The sequence below is a fragment of the Triturus cristatus genome, chromosome 5_2 (assembly GCF_964204655.1).
Source record: "Triturus cristatus chromosome 5_2, aTriCri1.1, whole genome shotgun sequence".
NCBI classification, from domain to species: Eukaryota; Metazoa; Chordata; class Amphibia; order Caudata; family Salamandridae; genus Triturus; species Triturus cristatus.
In genome coordinates this window covers 216,991,761-217,009,403 of record NC_140588.1, presented here as the reverse complement: position 1 = coordinate 217,009,403, position 17,643 = coordinate 216,991,761, and positions in this window count along the sequence as shown.

Below are 17,643 nucleotides of genomic sequence, written 5' to 3'. Positions count from 1 at the left end.
AATTCCTGAAAGAGATGCAAATTGGAATTTCAAAAAAGAAATTGAAAGAGAGCTTGAGTCATGCACCAGCACTCAGGATGCCTGACTACAATATGATAATCTTTTTTGTTTTATCATGAAACAGATAGATGTGCACTTTCAATCCTTACCCCAAAACATGAAGGATTAGTGATCCCAGTGGTGTATTTATCTGTTATATTGGATCCAGCAGCTGTTTGTCTGGCTATTGAACGAACTGAAGGAATTGTGATCGGCCATACTTAATTACATATTTAATTGTCTGTCTCATAATCAATTGAGATCCTTTTAAAAAGGACAAGTACTCAGCACATGACAAATAGTAGGTCGACTCGATAGGAGTAGATCATCCGTGCAGCAGAGAATAGAACAATCCAGAGAAGCAATGTCCTGAATCCAGTAACTATGCTTTCAATTCCAGACAAAACTGATGAGGACAGAGAAAATGAAATAAATGATGATTTTGATCATGATTGCCTTAAGGTGACTGTGTTATGTAAAAGACCACACCAGATCTTAGAGAAATTTCTTTGGAGATTGCTGACTTATCACTGTTTTTGGATGGTGCCTGATTAAAGTATGAATATGGAACATTGAAGGCTGCCTATGCAGTATGCTTTATGACAGAGACACCGGAAGAGTCTTCTTTATCAAATGTGACTTCAACATAAGTGGCAGAATTAGTTGCCTTAATGAGAGCTTGTTGCTTACCTGAGAATCTGAGTGTAACAATGTATACAGCTAGCCAGTATGGTTTAGTGTTGTTCATGACTATGGACAACAGTGGTCACAAAGGGGATTCATAACACCTTCAGGGGCTTAAATAAAAAATAGTAAGTAGATATTGAATTTTTTAGGAGCAATACAAACGCCAAATGAAAAAATGTGGTTAACCGGTTCCATGCCATGGACGTAACAGGTACGTCCATGGCTGCAGCGTTGGTGTGCCATTGATGTAACTGTTACTTCCATAGGACAACATCGCAGAATCCCTCTGCTGTTTTCAGCAGGTGGAAGCATTCTTAATTCAATTCTAACACCTGTGATAATCATAAGGATTTGTGCAATTGTTCTATTTCTTCTGTTCAAATTGCTAGGGTGTGTGATTAGAAACAAAACTAAGGGAAGTTATAAAGTCAACTCGAAAAAAGAAAAAGATCTGTGGATTTGGAAATGGAAGATTACAAGGATAGAGTTTATCAACAATGATGGTAGAGACTGATTGAATACCTAAGAAGATAAAGACATCTATTGATAAATTATTGGCAGGTTAATAACGTTTATTAATATTATTTTTGTGACTATTTAAAAATAATCAGGGCAGGAGGTTGTTCAAAGGGTCGTGTCTCTGGCTACTAGATCAACTGGAAACGTGGTGCTGAACCTCCAAGGTAAAACCTGGGTGTCTACAAATATTGGGGGTCAATTGATGATTAGGGTTTGGTGCCCATGTTTTGGTAGCAGAGGTTGGTCAAGTGAACCCCAATACTTTTAAAACACACTTCTGAACTATAATTCCATACCTGCCAAATCACACAGTGCCACGGTGTGACACACGATATTGGCTCCCATCACATGGTCTCCTGGTGTGGAGCCGATATCACATTTTGTTCTATGCATGAGTATATGAATAAACACATCGGGTTTGAAACCTACCAATGAACTTTGGAAATTATTCCTCCAAAAAAACAGCAATCAAGAGGGCACAGCCCTCTGCCCACTACCTAACCCGATATCACACGGTGGCAGGGGAAATGAGCAGAAAACCACTGAAAATAGTGGATTTCCAGCTCATTTTCGGAGGCTTTGAACTGCCAACGCCCATCAAGGGGTGTAGAAACATCCCAGGAACATCGGCACCAGCCTCAGCAACTTATTTTTTTGTGGGGGAGGAGGGAGCTTGGGGGGGGGGGGTTCAAAAGTGCCTCATAGGTACTGTTCAGCACGAGGCCCCACCCCCTCCTCACAATGACAATGTTCTTCAAGTTGGCAGATATGTCGTTCTTTGTTATTTAAAGTGCAGTGTCAACAATTACAACTATATACAGACATTCCAACATTTTAGAGCTTAGAAGTGGGAGATTTTAAAATAGAAACTGGGAGAATGTAATTTCCTCATTGACTTCTATTGCAGAAATTGCAATTTCAGGCATGTTAGCCCAGCACCATGTGACTCTGGGCAATAGAAGAAACAAAAGGTTCAACGGAGCCACGGGGAGGAAACGATCGGGAGAGGCAGTGATATTGATGTATGTTTGACTACAGACACTCCTTCCCACCCAGTTCAGAGGCTCATGGGGCATTTTTCCTATATAAAAAAATCAGTTCATTAACATACCCACTGAGGTATGCGTATACAGTGCATGCATAACTAGGGACATGCCCTTCATGTAGTATTATCTCTTGTATAAACGTAAAAAAATTTGAGTGTAGAACGGATCCTTCTGGTCCTGACGAAGAAGCCTGGGGAGGGCTTTGAAACAAGTTGACGACATAAGGGACACTGCTCATAATGGCATGCTGTCTCCACCTCATTCCCCACTTTTAATAACACCAGCCCAACTGAATATTAACGTTTTCTCTTCCAATGGGGCCAGGTGTTTTTTTAACTTGTTATCACTTCTTCACTCACTCATGACCCTTCCACTCACTTTTCTACACTACACATAGTTTTGTCTCAGAAATCAGTACACCCAAGTAGCCGTAGGTTGTAGCACACCCTGTCCTGCAGCGGGGCGGGAAGACCCCTATGATGAAGCATGACACCAAGGGCCCTCTTGGTGTATGAGGGGTATTTTAACACAGCTGTGTGCTTCCCACCACTGTAGTAAACGCACTTGATCTGGTCGATCACTATTGTATTTTTGTTTTGGGGTGGATCCCTTTTGTTTCTTATATACTGACTTGAGGAGGACGTATCCCCCTCTTTGTGCTCTTGGAGCACTACTTCTTCACCCCCTAAATTGATTGTTTACTCTGGGCAATAGCTCGCTTAATCTTCCCGAGGACCCCCAGTGCTGGGATACCTCTCTGGAGGTAGCTGTGCGCTTTATAAATACTGGTGTTATTATTTTCCTAGAAACCATTTCTATTTTTGTTTTTAAGCAGATGTGATCACGCACACGCTGTATTCCCCCGGAGGTGTCTCTGTCCACCGAAAGAAAGACGACATGATTCTATTCAGGGGTTGTGGGTGGGCGGCCTGCAAATATGGTGTGAGTCAAACCTGGCTCAGCGGTGCCTCCTCATCCCTTCTAGTTTAAGTCTTATGTATTGTGTATGCAGATCGACAGGGTATGTGACTATTAAATACTTCCTTTCGGTGCACGTGTTTACATAAATTCTTCTTTCGGTGCACGTGTTTATATAAATTCCAGTCAATCCCAAGACGACAGGGTCAGGCGTATATACTGAAATGTAGCTTTATCTTCTTTCTCAGTGCTTTCGTTAGTGTATTTCACTGGCTCTGCATTGGGTGTTGAACTGAACGACGATCAGCAGAACGAGATAGCTTGTTGTTTTGTTATTTAACCATGCTCCCAAGCTAGTTGTGTTTCCTCCTTCTTTTTAAAAAGCATACATTGTGATTTTTGCAAAGATGCTAGCTCATTTTAGGTTCCTGGCGCATATATTGGGGAGAAAGGAAAGAGTGGGCCGGGTCCACCCGGGTCTCGGACCAGTTAGTAATAAAAAAAACCCACAGATTAACACTTGTCCCCATTGGGTCCTATACTCATGTCCATAACTGTACTGGGAAATAACACTGATAATTTTCGGAGCAAATAATCTAAAAACCATTAAGGTAGTGATTTAGTTCTTGTTCATATTTCATGTTTTACTTAATCCTGCACCAAATTACCGGTAGGGTGGCACATTATAGGGATCATAAAAAATAGTGTGTTTAAGCGACGCCCCTAATTTAGAGCAACACACACACACTTTTTTGCATCCCTCTTAAAGCCCTGACTCCCAACCATATTATTTTTGTCCGGGATAATCCTGCATCCTTTTCCGTTCAAGGCTCCTTTTCACGGACAAAACAAACAAAACTTAGAAGTCCTTGAATAATCTCATCTGCTGGTAGTTACACTGGGCTGTACTGCAGCCTATTGTGTTTGTGTGAGTGTCTTTGTTGACTCTGCTACTACGTACATGGAATGGAAGAGCTCCGTGGTCAGTCCTGCTCATTGTGAGCCGCAGCTACTAAATAAGCCCCCCCACTCCGTGATAAGCAGTAAATGCTAATTGTACATTTGGGGAAGGCATTAACAAGCGAGTGAGATGATGCTTGCAAACTTCAGTGTGCTGATGAGGTTGCAAGGTCTATTCATATATGCTTAGTCCAGTGTTCTACCATTGGGTTAGGAGCTGTGCACTTTGCTTCATTTGATCCAGTCTGAATGATGCACTTTTAGCAGTGGTTTAAAAGGAAGGTTATGGGAATGGATACAGGTTTTCCAGTGTGCAAATATTGTTCTGGCAACTATCAATTTGATGTGTTAGTCTTAAAGAGATGCAGGTACTTAATTGCAGTTCGGCATATGCATAGTTACAGCAAAGAGGCCAAGGAAGGAATGGGTATGCAATGTGCATTGTATTGTTTCCTACAGGACATCATTCCAAGGAGGGAAAGGTCCCGGGCCAGCTCTCCCCTATTTTCTTCCTCTCTTAACTCCGTTTTACTTTTCAGGCTCTTTTTTCCCTCTAAATTTGTTTGCTTTCAGGCTGACTTTTCCGTCCTTTTACCTCTTTTTTGTTTTTAGGTCGAGGACTACCGGTCTGCCGAAGGCAGAACCGGAAGTCGGAAGATTTAATGTTTCCTAGAGTGGCTATTTAGCCCGCCTCTCTTTTAGCTTCTCCTCCATTGGCTGGCTTCCTAAACGGAGGCCAGCCATTGGAGGAGAGAGCCGTCCCTCCAAATAGGCTCCGTCTTTTCCAGATTCGGGGGCGTGTTCCTTGCTGTTCTTTCCACTTTTTAGCCACGCCCTTTTAGAACAGCAGGAACACGCCCTCGAAGCCGAAAAAGTTTTGGAGCTTCCATCCGTCCTTTTCGGATTCGGGGGCGTGTTTTTGTTTTTCTCTCCTCCAGCCAATGGCAAGAGGAGAGAAAAAGAAACACGCCCCCGAATCCGAAAACGCCACTGCGTTTCTCCGAAGCATTTCTGCTTCGCCTCGGAGAAAGGCAGTTGGTTTAATGGCGTCCTCTCCCCCTGCTCTCGGTCCCCGTGTGGTGAATTACTTGCCTGGCTGTTGTTCCGTCGTCCTGAATGCACTGTCTGTACTTGTTGTAATTGTATCGCATCCTCGGCTGCTAGTAGGGGTTGACAATTGCTCAACAAAGTGGCTTCTGGTGGCAGGACAGGGCACTGAGATCCGGCCTGATTAGACAATCGTTAAAACCGATTTGGCGCTCAAAAGGTAATCTGATGTCAAGGCTCCGTGATCTGCATCCGGATTTGTTGTGTCCGTCGAGAGTTCTGCAGGCTGTGATGGCTGCATGTGTAATGGAGTCTGATGTGTTGAAAGTAAACTGCAGGATTCTTTACCCTACTGAAGCTCAGTACGTCAGTGTGCGCTGGGATTTTGGGAACCGGTTAGTCGGCGGTGCGCGTTTTCCCGCAGCTTGATGTAAAAGTGCAGCCTGTAAACCCCCCCCCGCCTTCGTCCGAACCATGAGCGTTCGGAAGCTGACCATTGCTCCATTTGTCAGTGCGTCCCGATCCAGTGTACCTCAGTGTAAACCTGACCTGTCTTTTGCTTGGAGCCTTCCAACGCTTGCGCAGTAATCCAAGCATTAAAAGCATACGCTGTCACTGTTTTTTGTGCCAGGTGGCGGGATGGCTTTTGTATTTCGAGTTTCTTCTCCACCCGCCCCCCCCCCCCCCCCTGATGTTCGCATAGCTGCTGGTGCGCTCTTTCCTCAACCCACCCTTGGGAATGTTGGCCTCCATGTTGAGCACCAGTGTGCTTGTTTCTAGCGCTCATTCCACTGCACGGGCCATTCCCTTGCTTCACCTGACACTTGTACCCTTATTACAATTTAGTGGGATACAGTATCTTTATTTCTCATAGAAGCCAGACTTGTTCCACGAATTAAAGAGTCACTTTAGCTTATTTTTAAAATCACCTTTTTAAAAAAAATGCAATCAGTGGCCACGTTTTCGAGTCTGGGCAACATAACTGATGTCTTATTTGTGCTGGGTCCTGGCAGCCACGGGTGTTCCTCGTTCTGGAGGATTCTTTTACTTGCCCCACGCATGCCATCTCTGGTTAAAGTTGTGGCGCAGTAGAGCCGTGTTACCTAGGCCAGTGTTCTAGTTTTGTGCTGGGCCTTGGCCCAAGGTTCTACGCTGAACTGGTACAGTGTGACTGTATTGTGGCATCTGTGGACCGTGAAGGGCTGAGGATTGGGGCCTCTCTATTGGAGCTAGGCTTTCAGAATAAACTAAAGGGCATGTTTACGTCCCTTCTAGTGACGTTCTGGTAGTGTTCACTCCTTCGCCTTATTTACACAGTAGCGTTAAGCCACTTTAAGTGGCTTAACCCCGCCATGCAAATAATGCCCCTGTTCACGCAGCACTTAGCGTGAAAGGGACAGGCAACGGACAGGCAACGGGTGTTGCAGTGGGCTTTCGGCCACAACACCCATTGGTTTTTGATGCTGACCCATATCTACAAGCTATGGGGCTGCGCCAAAAATGAGGCCAGGAAATACCTGGTCTTAAACAGGTGCTACACAGAGATGTTTTATTTCTCATCTTGTATTACTCTTTCCACGTGTGCTGCATTCTGCAGCTCACATGGATAGAGCAAATCGCCTGTTAACATTATGTGCAGGAAGATATCCATTCCTTCACATAAACAATTGCTCCTGCAGCACAGGCACCCAAGCAAAATGGCAGCAGAGTGCCTGCGCTGGCGCTAGGCTGCTCCAGCGCTAAGGGAAATGCTGGGGTGCACCATATTTTTGTAAATACGGTGCATCCCTGCGTTTTGAAACTGATGAAGTGCGGTGTTACAATTTTTGGCATAACACCGCGCTTGGCCAGTTTCTTGTACATACGCCCCTAGGTTTGGTTTTAGCCCCTATGTCCTGGAGTTTATTGGACAACACTTCAAGCACCTGTTTCTGAAAGCAGTATTCAGTTAGTACTCCAAGAGTGAGTTCAGGTTCCCGAAGTGACAAACCAGTTTTTAATTTTTTACTCTTTAGGTCATGCAGTATTGAATGTTCTTTGAAATGTAGTGCGTTTGGTCTTTTTACATCTCTCCTGAGACCGCGCATGTACTTTAACTTGCAGGCCTTTTTTTTTTTTTTTTTTAAACTTACAGCTGATTTGGAGAGGGCTCATTGCTTACCACTGGTTGACTTCTTCGTTTCTTATTTCCTTGTTTCTTTGGTCTGCACTTGCTGGCTTCACTACCTCTTTGTGTGTTTGTCCCTCAACTGGAGCATTGTCCAACCTTTCATTGTAATTTTATTATTTTAGTTTTTTTGTTGAAGGGCTCCATAAGAGTGCCTAAGCTTGCAGGCAGTCTCCCTCATGTGCTGCTACATCATTTCGTTCTGTTGCATTCCCCCCTCCCACCCTCCTGTCCCTTTGTATTGTCACTTGCTCTCTTTCCTTACCCACTCCCTTATTGTTGCTTGCCCCCTCCTGTTCCTTCCTACTTTGTTGCATGCCTACCTCCACCCTCCTGCATTGTCTGCCCCCTCCTGGCAGGGGAACAAAAAAAGCATTGACAAAGCCAGTAGTTCTCACCAACGCAAACTGTTGGTTTTGTCCATGTTAATAGACAAGTTGCACAAAACTGTGGCTGCAATGCAACATGGCTAACAAGTAAAAAAAAAAATTTTTAAAAGCGCTATGATCTGGCCAGAGATGGCTCACTCTCTCTCTCTGCTAAGGAGCATTGTAGCAGTAGCTTTACGGCGCTGCTGCGCAATTTTAAATATTTTACCTGTTTTTCTTTCTCCTTAGGTTTTCGGTATCGCGCTGCATCTCCCCCTCACACGCACTATAATTTGGGTCCCTCACCGCCGTTTGGCGGGTTGGTTCCGGGCTTCGGGGTGGCAGACATCTTGGGTTGGGGGCGAGGAGCAGGCTTACAGCGCTTACTGCGCATGCGCCAGATGGGAACGGGCATTTAAGGCGAGTCCCCGCCTCCTTCCGCCCTGACAAGGAGCATTGTAGCAGTAGCTTTACGGCGCTGCTGCGCAATTTTAAATATTTTACCTGTTTTTCTTTCTCCTTAGGTTTTCGGTATCGCGCTGCATCTCCCCCTCACACGCACTATAATTTGGGTCCCTCACCGCCGTTTGGCGGGTTGGTTCCGGGCTTCGGGGTGGCAGACATCTTGGGTTGGGGGCGAGGAGCAGGCTTACAGCGCTTACTGCGCATGCGCCAGATGGGAACGGGCATTTAAGGCGAGTCCCCGCCTCCTTCCGCCCTGACAAGGAGCATTGTAGCAGTAGCTTTACGGCGCTGCTGCGCAATTTTAAATATTTTACCTGTTTTTCTTTCTCCTTAGGTTTTCGGTATCGCGCTGCATCTCCCCCTCACACGCACTATAATTTGGGTCCCTCACCGCCGTTTGGCGGGTTGGTTCCGGGCTTCGGGGTGGCAGACATCTTGGGTTGGGGGCGAGGAGCAGGCTTACAGCGCTTACTGCGCATGCGCCAGATGGGAACGGGCATTTAAGGCGAGTCCCCGCCTCCTTCCGCCCTGACAAGGAGCATTGTAGCAGTAGCTTTACGGCGCTGCTGCGCAATTTTAAATATTTTACCTGTTTTTCTTTCTCCTTAGGTTTTCGGTATCGCGCTGCATCTCCCCCTCACACGCACTATAATTTGGGTCCCTCACCGCCGTTTGGCGGGTTGGTTCCGGGCTTCGGGGTGGCAGACATCTTGGGTTGGGGGCGAGGAGCAGGCTTACAGCGCTTACTGCGCATGCGCCAGATGGGAACGGGCATTTAAGGCGAGTCCCCGCCTCCTTCCGCCCTGACAAGGAGCATTGTAGCAGTAGCTTTACGGCGCTGCTGCGCAATTTTAAATATTTTACCTGTTTTTCTTTCTCCTTAGGTTTTCGGTATCGCGCTGCATCTCCCCCTCACACGCACTATAATTTGGGTCCCTCACCGCCGTTTGGCGGGTTGGTTCCGGGCTTCGGGGTGGCAGACATCTTGGGTTGGGGGCGAGGAGCAGGCTTACAGCGCTTACTGCGCATGCGCCAGATGGGAACGGGCATTTAAGGCGAGTCCCCGCCTCCTTCCGCCCTGACAAGGAGCATTGTAGCAGTAGCTTTACGGCGCTGCTGCGCAATTTTAAATATTTTACCTGTTTTTCTTTCTCCTTAGGTTTTCGGTATCGCGCTGCATCTCCCCCTCACACGCACTATAATTTGGGTCCCTCACCGCCGTTTGGCGGGTTGGTTCCGGGCTTCGGGTGGCAGACATCTTGGGTTGGGGGCGAGGAGCAGGCTTACAGCGCTTACTGCGCATGCGCCAGATGGGAACGGGCATTTAAGGCGAGTCCCCGCCTCCTTCCGCCCTGACAAGGAGCATTGTAGCAGTAGCTTTACGGCGCTGCTGCGCAATTTTAAATATTTTACCTGTTTTTCTTTCTCCTTAGGTTTTCGGTATCGCGCTGCATCTCCCCCTCACACGCACTATAATTTGGGTCCCTCACCGCCGTTTGGCGGGTTGGTTCCGGGCTTCGGGGTGGCAGACATCTTGGGTTGGGGGCGAGGAGCAGGCTTACAGCGCTTACTGCGCATGCGCCAGATGGGAACGGGCATTTAAGGCGAGTCCCCGCCTCCTTCCGCCCTGACAAGGAGCATTGTAGCAGTAGCTTTACGGCGCTGCTGCGCAATTTTAAATATTTTACCTGTTTTTCTTTCTCCTTAGGTTTTCGGTATCGCGCTGCATCTCCCCCTCACACGCACTATAATTTGGGTCCCTCACCGCCGTTTGGCGGGTTGGTTCCGGGCTTCGGGGTGGCAGACATCTTGGGTTGGGGGCGAGGAGCAGGCTTACAGCGCATGCGCCAGATGGGAACGGGCATTTAAGGCGAGTCCCCGCCTCCTTCCGCCCTGACAAGGAGCATTGTAGCAGTAGCTTTACGGCGCTGCTGCGCAATTTTAAATATTTTACCTGTTTTTCTTTCTCCTTAGGTTTTCGGTATCGCGCTGCATCTCCCCCTCACACGCACTATAATTTGGGTCCCTCACCGCCGTTTGGCGGGTTGGTTCCGGGCTTCGGGGTGGCAGACATCTTGGGTTGGGGGCGAGGAGCAGGCTTACAGCGCTTACTGCGCATGCGCCAGATGGGAACGGGCATTTAAGGCGAGTCCCCGCCTCCTTCCGCCCTGACAAGGAGCATTGTAGCAGTAGCTTTACGGCGCTGCTGCGCAATTTTAAATATTTTACCTGTTTTTCTTTCTCCTTAGGTTTTCGGTATCGCGCTGCATCTCCCCCTCACACGCACTATAATTTGGGTCCCTCACCGCCGTTTGGCGGGTTGGTTCCGGGCTTCGGGGTGGCAGACATCTTGGGTTGGGGGCGTGGAGCAGGCTTACAGCGCTTACTGCGCATGCGCCAGATGGGAACGGGCATTTAACGCTCCTCCCCTAGCGCAGCGGGATCGCGCAGCAGGCGTGTCCTCGCGTGGCCGGAGTCGTGCCAGAGTCCTGCCCGTCTGCGCCCGTCCGCGCTAAGGACGCGCTGGACGTCGCGGTACTCTGTGGAAGGTCCATTGCTCCATCTTTGGGTCGGTCATGCTAACGTACACGCGGGATCACCTGTTTGCCATCGGTAAGGTAAGCCGCTGTTGCACCCTCCCACCGGTACACCCATTGCGTGGCCCATATCACTGCCCCTGCAATGAGTGGACTCTCGACTGTCCGCGTCCTCTCCCAGGGTTTATTTCCTCGGTCACCCGCCGTACCACAGGCGCTTCTACCACTCTGAAGATCTTGAATTTAAACGTCAGGTCGGCGTTGAAACACTATCAGCAGATTTGTGACCTCATTGAGGAGGAAGCACCAGACGTATTTGCCATGACGGAAACATGGCTACAGGACGCTGATACCGCTATTACTAATCTAGCTTGCCCACCCGGCTATTCTATGTACACTCTGAATAGGCAGTCTAGGGGTGGAGGTATCGCGTTAGTGGTAAAATCTATCTACCCGTGCGTCTGGGGTGCCCTAAACATCTCTGGGTGTGAAAGTGCCATGTTCAAGGTCTCTGTCAGCCCCGAGTTTACCCTGTCCGGGATGATCGTTTATCGCCCACTCGGCAGTGATGTAGTGTTTAGAAGTGCTTTCCCCGACACTGTTGGCCCTTTGGTTGCCGACTGTGCCAACTTTTCCATCTTGGGTGACCTAAACCTACATTTTGATACCCTCTCTGGCCTGACAGTGCGTTCCATCTCTGCTGACCTGGAGGCCTTTCAACTTCCCCAGGTGGTGTCCCAGCCCACTCATTTGGGGGGGCATATTTTGGATCCCCTGTTTTCTAATCTGGTGGGGATTCAAATTAAGTCTGTCTCTCCGGTGGAATGGACGGACCACTTCTTGGTGTCCGTCCTTTGCCCGGTCTCGGCCACTCCTTTCATCTCTTCGGCCAGAAGGGTTCTGAAGAGGGCATGGAAAAAGCTTCGGTTAGAGGACTTACATCGTCTTCTATTAGAGGAGCCGCTGGGCCCTTTGACGGATGTGGAAAGGGGGTATGACCTCTTCTGTTCTTGGATAACTAGGGCCTTGGACTCTCTGGTACCTATTGTGTCAACTAAAATCAATTCCAGAGAGTCGAGTCCTTGGTACGATGGCACTCTCCGGGCCCTAAAGGGAGCCTGTAGACGAGCAGAGAGGGCTTGGAGGAAAACCTATGGGGCTGAGCTAAAAGCTGCATATGCCAAGTCCGTTAAGCTCTACCATCGAGCTATCTGCCGAGCCCGTGCGGCTTTTTATGCCACCGAATTCCGGAACAGTCCGAATCCGTCAAAAGCTATCTTTAAGGCCGTAAAAGATCTCACGGCAAAGCGGACTACCTCTACGACCGTAAGCTCCCTTTCCCATTGTGAATCCCTTGCATCTTACTTCTTGGGGAAGGTCCAAGCTATATATAGGACATTCCCTAGCATAGGGTCCACTGAGGAAAGTTTAATTGGGGTTCATCACCAGACTACCTTGCTTGTTTTTCCCCCCCTTACCTTGGATGGTTTTGATAAACTTACGTTGCAAGTCAAATCTGGGTCCCCATCTGATCCAGTAAGGCCTACTCTCTTCCGAGATCAAGCCTTCATGGGGCGTACAGCCGTATGCTCCTTGGTCAACCTTTCCTTGGAAACGGGAACTGTTCCATCTAAGTGGAAACAAGCTGTGGTGTCCCCGATTATTAAAAAGCCCACCCTGGACCCTTCTAAGCCTGAAAGCTATCGCCCCATTTCGTTGTTGCCCTGGCCAGCCAAGATCACGGAGGCCCATGTTAATCTGGCCCTGTCTGAACATTTGACTCGGACCAATGCCCTCGACCCCTCACAAAACGGATTCCGTGCTGGGCACAGTACGGAAACTGCGTTACTTGTGATGGTGGAACATCTCCGGGCAATGTTGGATGCTGGTCAAACGGCGGCGCTTATTCTGTTAGATCTTAGCGCCGCCTTTGATACGGTAGATCACAGCATCCTCCTGCGTCGGCTCGAGGAGACTGGTATTGGCGGTCGGGTGTTGCAATGGTTCCGCTCCTTTTTAGACGACCGTTCCTTCTGTGTTGCCATCCCTCCCTTCAAGTCCAACTACCAACCACTGGCCATGGGGGTTCCGCAAGGGTCCTCGCTGAGTCCCACGTTGTTCAATCTTTACGTGAGACCGCTGGCAGATGTCGCTAGGCAGTGGGGCCTTACTTTAGTCTCATATGCTGACGACACTCTGCTGGCGGTTACTCTCAGCGGGGATGCGGAGATTGAGGCCCCCAGGTTTCAGTCCGGACTGAAGGCGGTGGCTAGCTGGCTGACAGGCAACTGCCTTCAGCTTAACGCCAGTAAAACAGAGGTGATGGTCGTCGGGAAGGGAGTGGAGTTGTGGGGCGACCACTGGTGGCCGTCAGAGTTGGGACCTACTCCGATCCCGGTATCGGAAGTGAAAAATCTGGGGGTATGGCTGGATGCGGGCCTCTCCTTTGTTGGCCACACTAAAAAAACCGCGGCCTGTTGTTTCGGTCTTCTGAGGGGTTTGAGACCTGTTCTCAAGTTCTTTGATGCCCCGACCAGGCAACTGGTAATCCAGGCTACCATCATCTCTCGCCTGGATTACGCCAGTTCTCTCCTGGCTGGGGCTAATCAGTCTGAACTAACCCGTCTACAACGGGTTCAGAATGCTGCGGCTAGGGCGATCGTGGGCCTGCCCAGATTCTGCTCGGTGACAGGTGTCCTTCGCTCCCTACACTGGCTTCCGGTCAGGAAGCGCATCCTCTTCAAGGTACTGTGTCTTGCTTTTAAAATCTTGCGAGGTACAGGTCCGGAGATCTTGTCGAGCTGTCTGTCGTTCTATGTTCCTGCCCGCAGCCTTCGCTCCCAGGGTCTGGCCCTTGCGGTGGTTCCCAGATTCAGGCTTAGCAGAATGGGAGGCCGCTCGTTCAGGGTTATGGCTGCGTCAGCATGGAACTCCCTGCCTGTTGAGATCCGCATGTTGGAGGACCTTTTGACCTTTCGGAGGGCTATAAAAACCTTCTTGTTTTAGCCCTCTCTTAGTATCTGTTTTTAGCTTGTGGTTATGTTACGTGCTTCCTTGTCTCTGCGCCAGGACGCTCCTTGGCTGGAGTATCTGTGCGCACAATAAATAACCGTAACATAACATAACATAACATAACGCAATAGGTATCACATATGCAAAAAAAAAGCTAATGCCAATAGAAATGACAATGCCATTTATTTAGGGATACAAAAATAATAAAAAAATAATGAGCAATACCAATAGCTCTACCTATAATATTGCCGAGACCATTGCATTGTAAATGCTTGTTACTTTTCAGGCTGGGCTTTCCCTCTAACTTTGTTTGCTTTCATTCTTACTTTATCCTCCCTTTTAACTCTATTTTGCTTCTCAGGTTCATTTTTCCCTCTAAGCGTTTTCACTTTCAGGCTCATTTTCCTCCTCGAATTATTTGCCACTTTTTCCTCAGCATCACTTAGAACCACATGAGTATCATTCAGCATCATCTCCGCACCAGCACACCACCATCTCAGTCTGCCCTTGTAATCTAGCATCTGTTGATTCTCCTGTAGTTTCCGTCTGCTGCATGTGTTGTTTATATCCCCTCCATAACAAAAATAAAGCTACAACAAACAACCATTAGAACAGGCAGGAAGACACAGCCAGCATTACAAGGACAAAAAAACTGGAAAACATGTTTTGTGTTAATTCTTTTTTAATAGGGTCATTCAGTTGTATGTGATGTCTTCTTGGTTACATATAAGGTGGCAAAAATGTTTAACACATTTTTACTGTAACTTTTTAACATGCTGCACAGCAGCCACACTGCTTAAAGACATTGGCAATGCCAATAGCTCTGGCTAAACACTTATAAGGTCATTGGTTGAAGTGGGGGGAAAAAAGTAGGGGAACTGTGGGTGGAGAATCAGAGAACGGGAATAACCCGCGGATTGGGTCAGTAGGCGGAGTCAGAGGTGTATCTAGAAAGAGCAAAACATCCCTATCCGTATTTGTTTTGTATTTCACGGACCAGTTACAGCTTATTACATTATTTAATTCAACCATGGATGCAAACGTTTATTAAAGGTTTACTATGAGTTATTGACATCAAAATACATCCACAATGTAGGATACATTTCCAATCAGAGTGTCCCAAATACGCTTAAATGTGGAATCACATGCTATTTGTCTCCGAGCTGTTTTTGCCATCAGCACTTCTACTCCCTTTTCCACAAGAGCCTTTCAACAATGATTGACAAAATATCCTAGATTGCAAATATATTTCACATAATTATGGCTCTGCCATATTTGCCACATAATACATCCTCTGCTGCATAATCGAACGATTTAAATTAATAAATTCTTTGTAGCTCAAATGGATCAAAAGTTACAAACAATTGTGACTTGTGTTGCTGCGAAGTGGAGGTTAACGGGTCACCTTTCTCACTACTGCATTTGTATGTTACACTGGAACTAATGAGGCTAAATCTTTTCAGGGACTGTTATTATGTTTAAAACTGTCAAAATAATAAAGTATCAGAAAATATACTGCACTACGCTGCAGCCTTTTTTTAGCTGCACAATTAGTCAACACTGCAGCATAATTTGAGTACTAGTAGGGGAATGTGCTCCCTCAGGAGAGTGGTCTGGTGGACTGGTCATGAAGGCTGAACCTGGTTACCCAGTTCCAAAATTGGCAGCTCTAGCCATAGTGCCACATCCTCTCCCCCACAGAACACCACACTGCTCCACTGAAAAAAACTCGCACTGCCTTCAGCTACAACCCAATAGTGCCCCGCTATAAAAACCTGGATGCGGCTCAATTCATATTATGCACTAGAGAAGAGTATTATGCTGCCTGAAAAATAAAAGTAACAACATCCAGGAAAAAGCAAACACTCATAGGGTATGCAAGATTAAGGAAAGCATGTGAAATGTAAGCAGGAACAACAGACAACATGGTTACCTTAACACATTTACTCTTATTATTCAGAAACCTATTAGTGTTTTTGCCTGAAAAGTTAAGGAGATGACTCCAGCGCCCAAAAGGGACCCGTTTCAAAGTCCAGTGCTTATATCCATACAAAACGTAAGCAGTATGGTTTATAAAGACCACATCGCTGAACACAGAGTCATGGTACACATTTTATAAACTAAAATAAGGAAAACAACTGATGAGATGACATTAAATGTTTTACACTCTACATATTAACCAGGTATTTCAGGCCCTCCAGGAATGGTGGTGGAGGAGGGGGGGGGGGGGGGGGGTGGGAGTGCAATGCTGTTAAAAAAAGACGAAGAAAAAAAAAAATGAGTGCCTTGCTGGCAAACTCTGTAAGGCGGCGCTAATCTGTGCAGGTGTGAATAATATCACATCAGGTCACTTTGCGACCACTCTGTCTTGCTTTGTATAGTTATTTCTTTATTTTGAACCTTTAATTTCTCTCTGTCCAGAGGCTGCACTTTGGAATAGAAAAAAGTCAGAAAAAAGGGACCTTTCCAGTAAAAGTGTTTCTTTTTCTAAAATCCATTTCACAGGGGAACGAATGGAGGGAAGGAGGAAAGAGAGGGTAAGTCACGATTTATAGCAAGTGAGGAGGAGCGAAAGATAGAAAGAGAGGGAATAAGAGGAAGAAAGAGAGGGGCGACAACTGGCAGCGCTGAGCAGGAGAAGAGGACACTGTTCTTGTCTTCTCTGGGTAAGAAGGAAGATACAAGTCATTTTCCTTCTCTGCCCACCCTGCCTTCTTTTCCCGAATGGCCAAGCCTTATTTATAGGCTTTGGCTATTCATGGCTTCCTGGGGCGCATTGTTAAATTTAAAAAGTTGGGGTGCGGATTGCTATAAGTTAAAGAAGTAGGGGCACGCCCGCCCACTTCGACCACTACTCTTCCCTCTGACTCTTTCTCTCAAAAACTCTTTTACTCATCCAAAAGCCTCCTCCTACTACCACTCAAATTACTTTCATGTTTCGCCATACTAATTCAACAGTGATCCTTATGGGTTCCAGAGTAGCATGCTACCCGCCAATAAAGCGCTTCAAAACTCCATCAACGGGTAGCAAGCGCTATATAACTACAAACCTCTTTTCCTCTTCTATCCCGCAACCTACCCTTCTCTATCCAAATAACTGAATAACATATCCACCACTCAAATTACTTAATAATTCACTATACTAATTTTCAACACTAATCACACACAAAGCCTTGCACACGTCCTCCCCTCATTACCTGGCGAATAAATTGAAATTATCCAGAGGCTCTCGACCTTCTCGCAATACGGAAAAGCTTCTGCTTGAGCCCCCCTCCTTCAAAAGGGAAAGATCGATGGCGCAATCCTTCTCAGGCAATGTGGTGAGAATCTGGAACTCACTTCCCCCATTGCTCCGTGCCACCTCCTCTACCCGGATCTTCAAAGCTGACCTCAAATCTCTTCTCTTCAAAAGACACTTTCAGAACTAAAACTTTCATTCTCAGGCTCCTCTAGGAAGTTCGCTAATCATTGTTTTAAATTTGTATTTTTTCTTGTACATTCCTCACCCATGGTGCTGTGTTGGATTTTGTGTTTGTGTACCCTTCCTTTTAAGTCTCCTATTTATCTTTGTAATGTTCTATTGTGTAACACTTTTCTCTTGTAATGTAACTGGTTCTATTGAACAGCGCTCTGACACCTTCGGGTAACGTCCGCTCTTTATGAAAATGCACTAAATAAAATTAAAAATATATAAATGCAAACCTTTCTTCCCTTTTATCCCTCTGCTACCCTTCTCACTCCAAATAACTGACTAATATCCACCACTCAAATTACTTTCATATTTCACCATATTAATTCAGCACTAACCCTTTATAGGTTTCCGGAGTAGCATGCTTCAACACACCATCAGGGGTAACCAGCGCTATATAAATACAAAC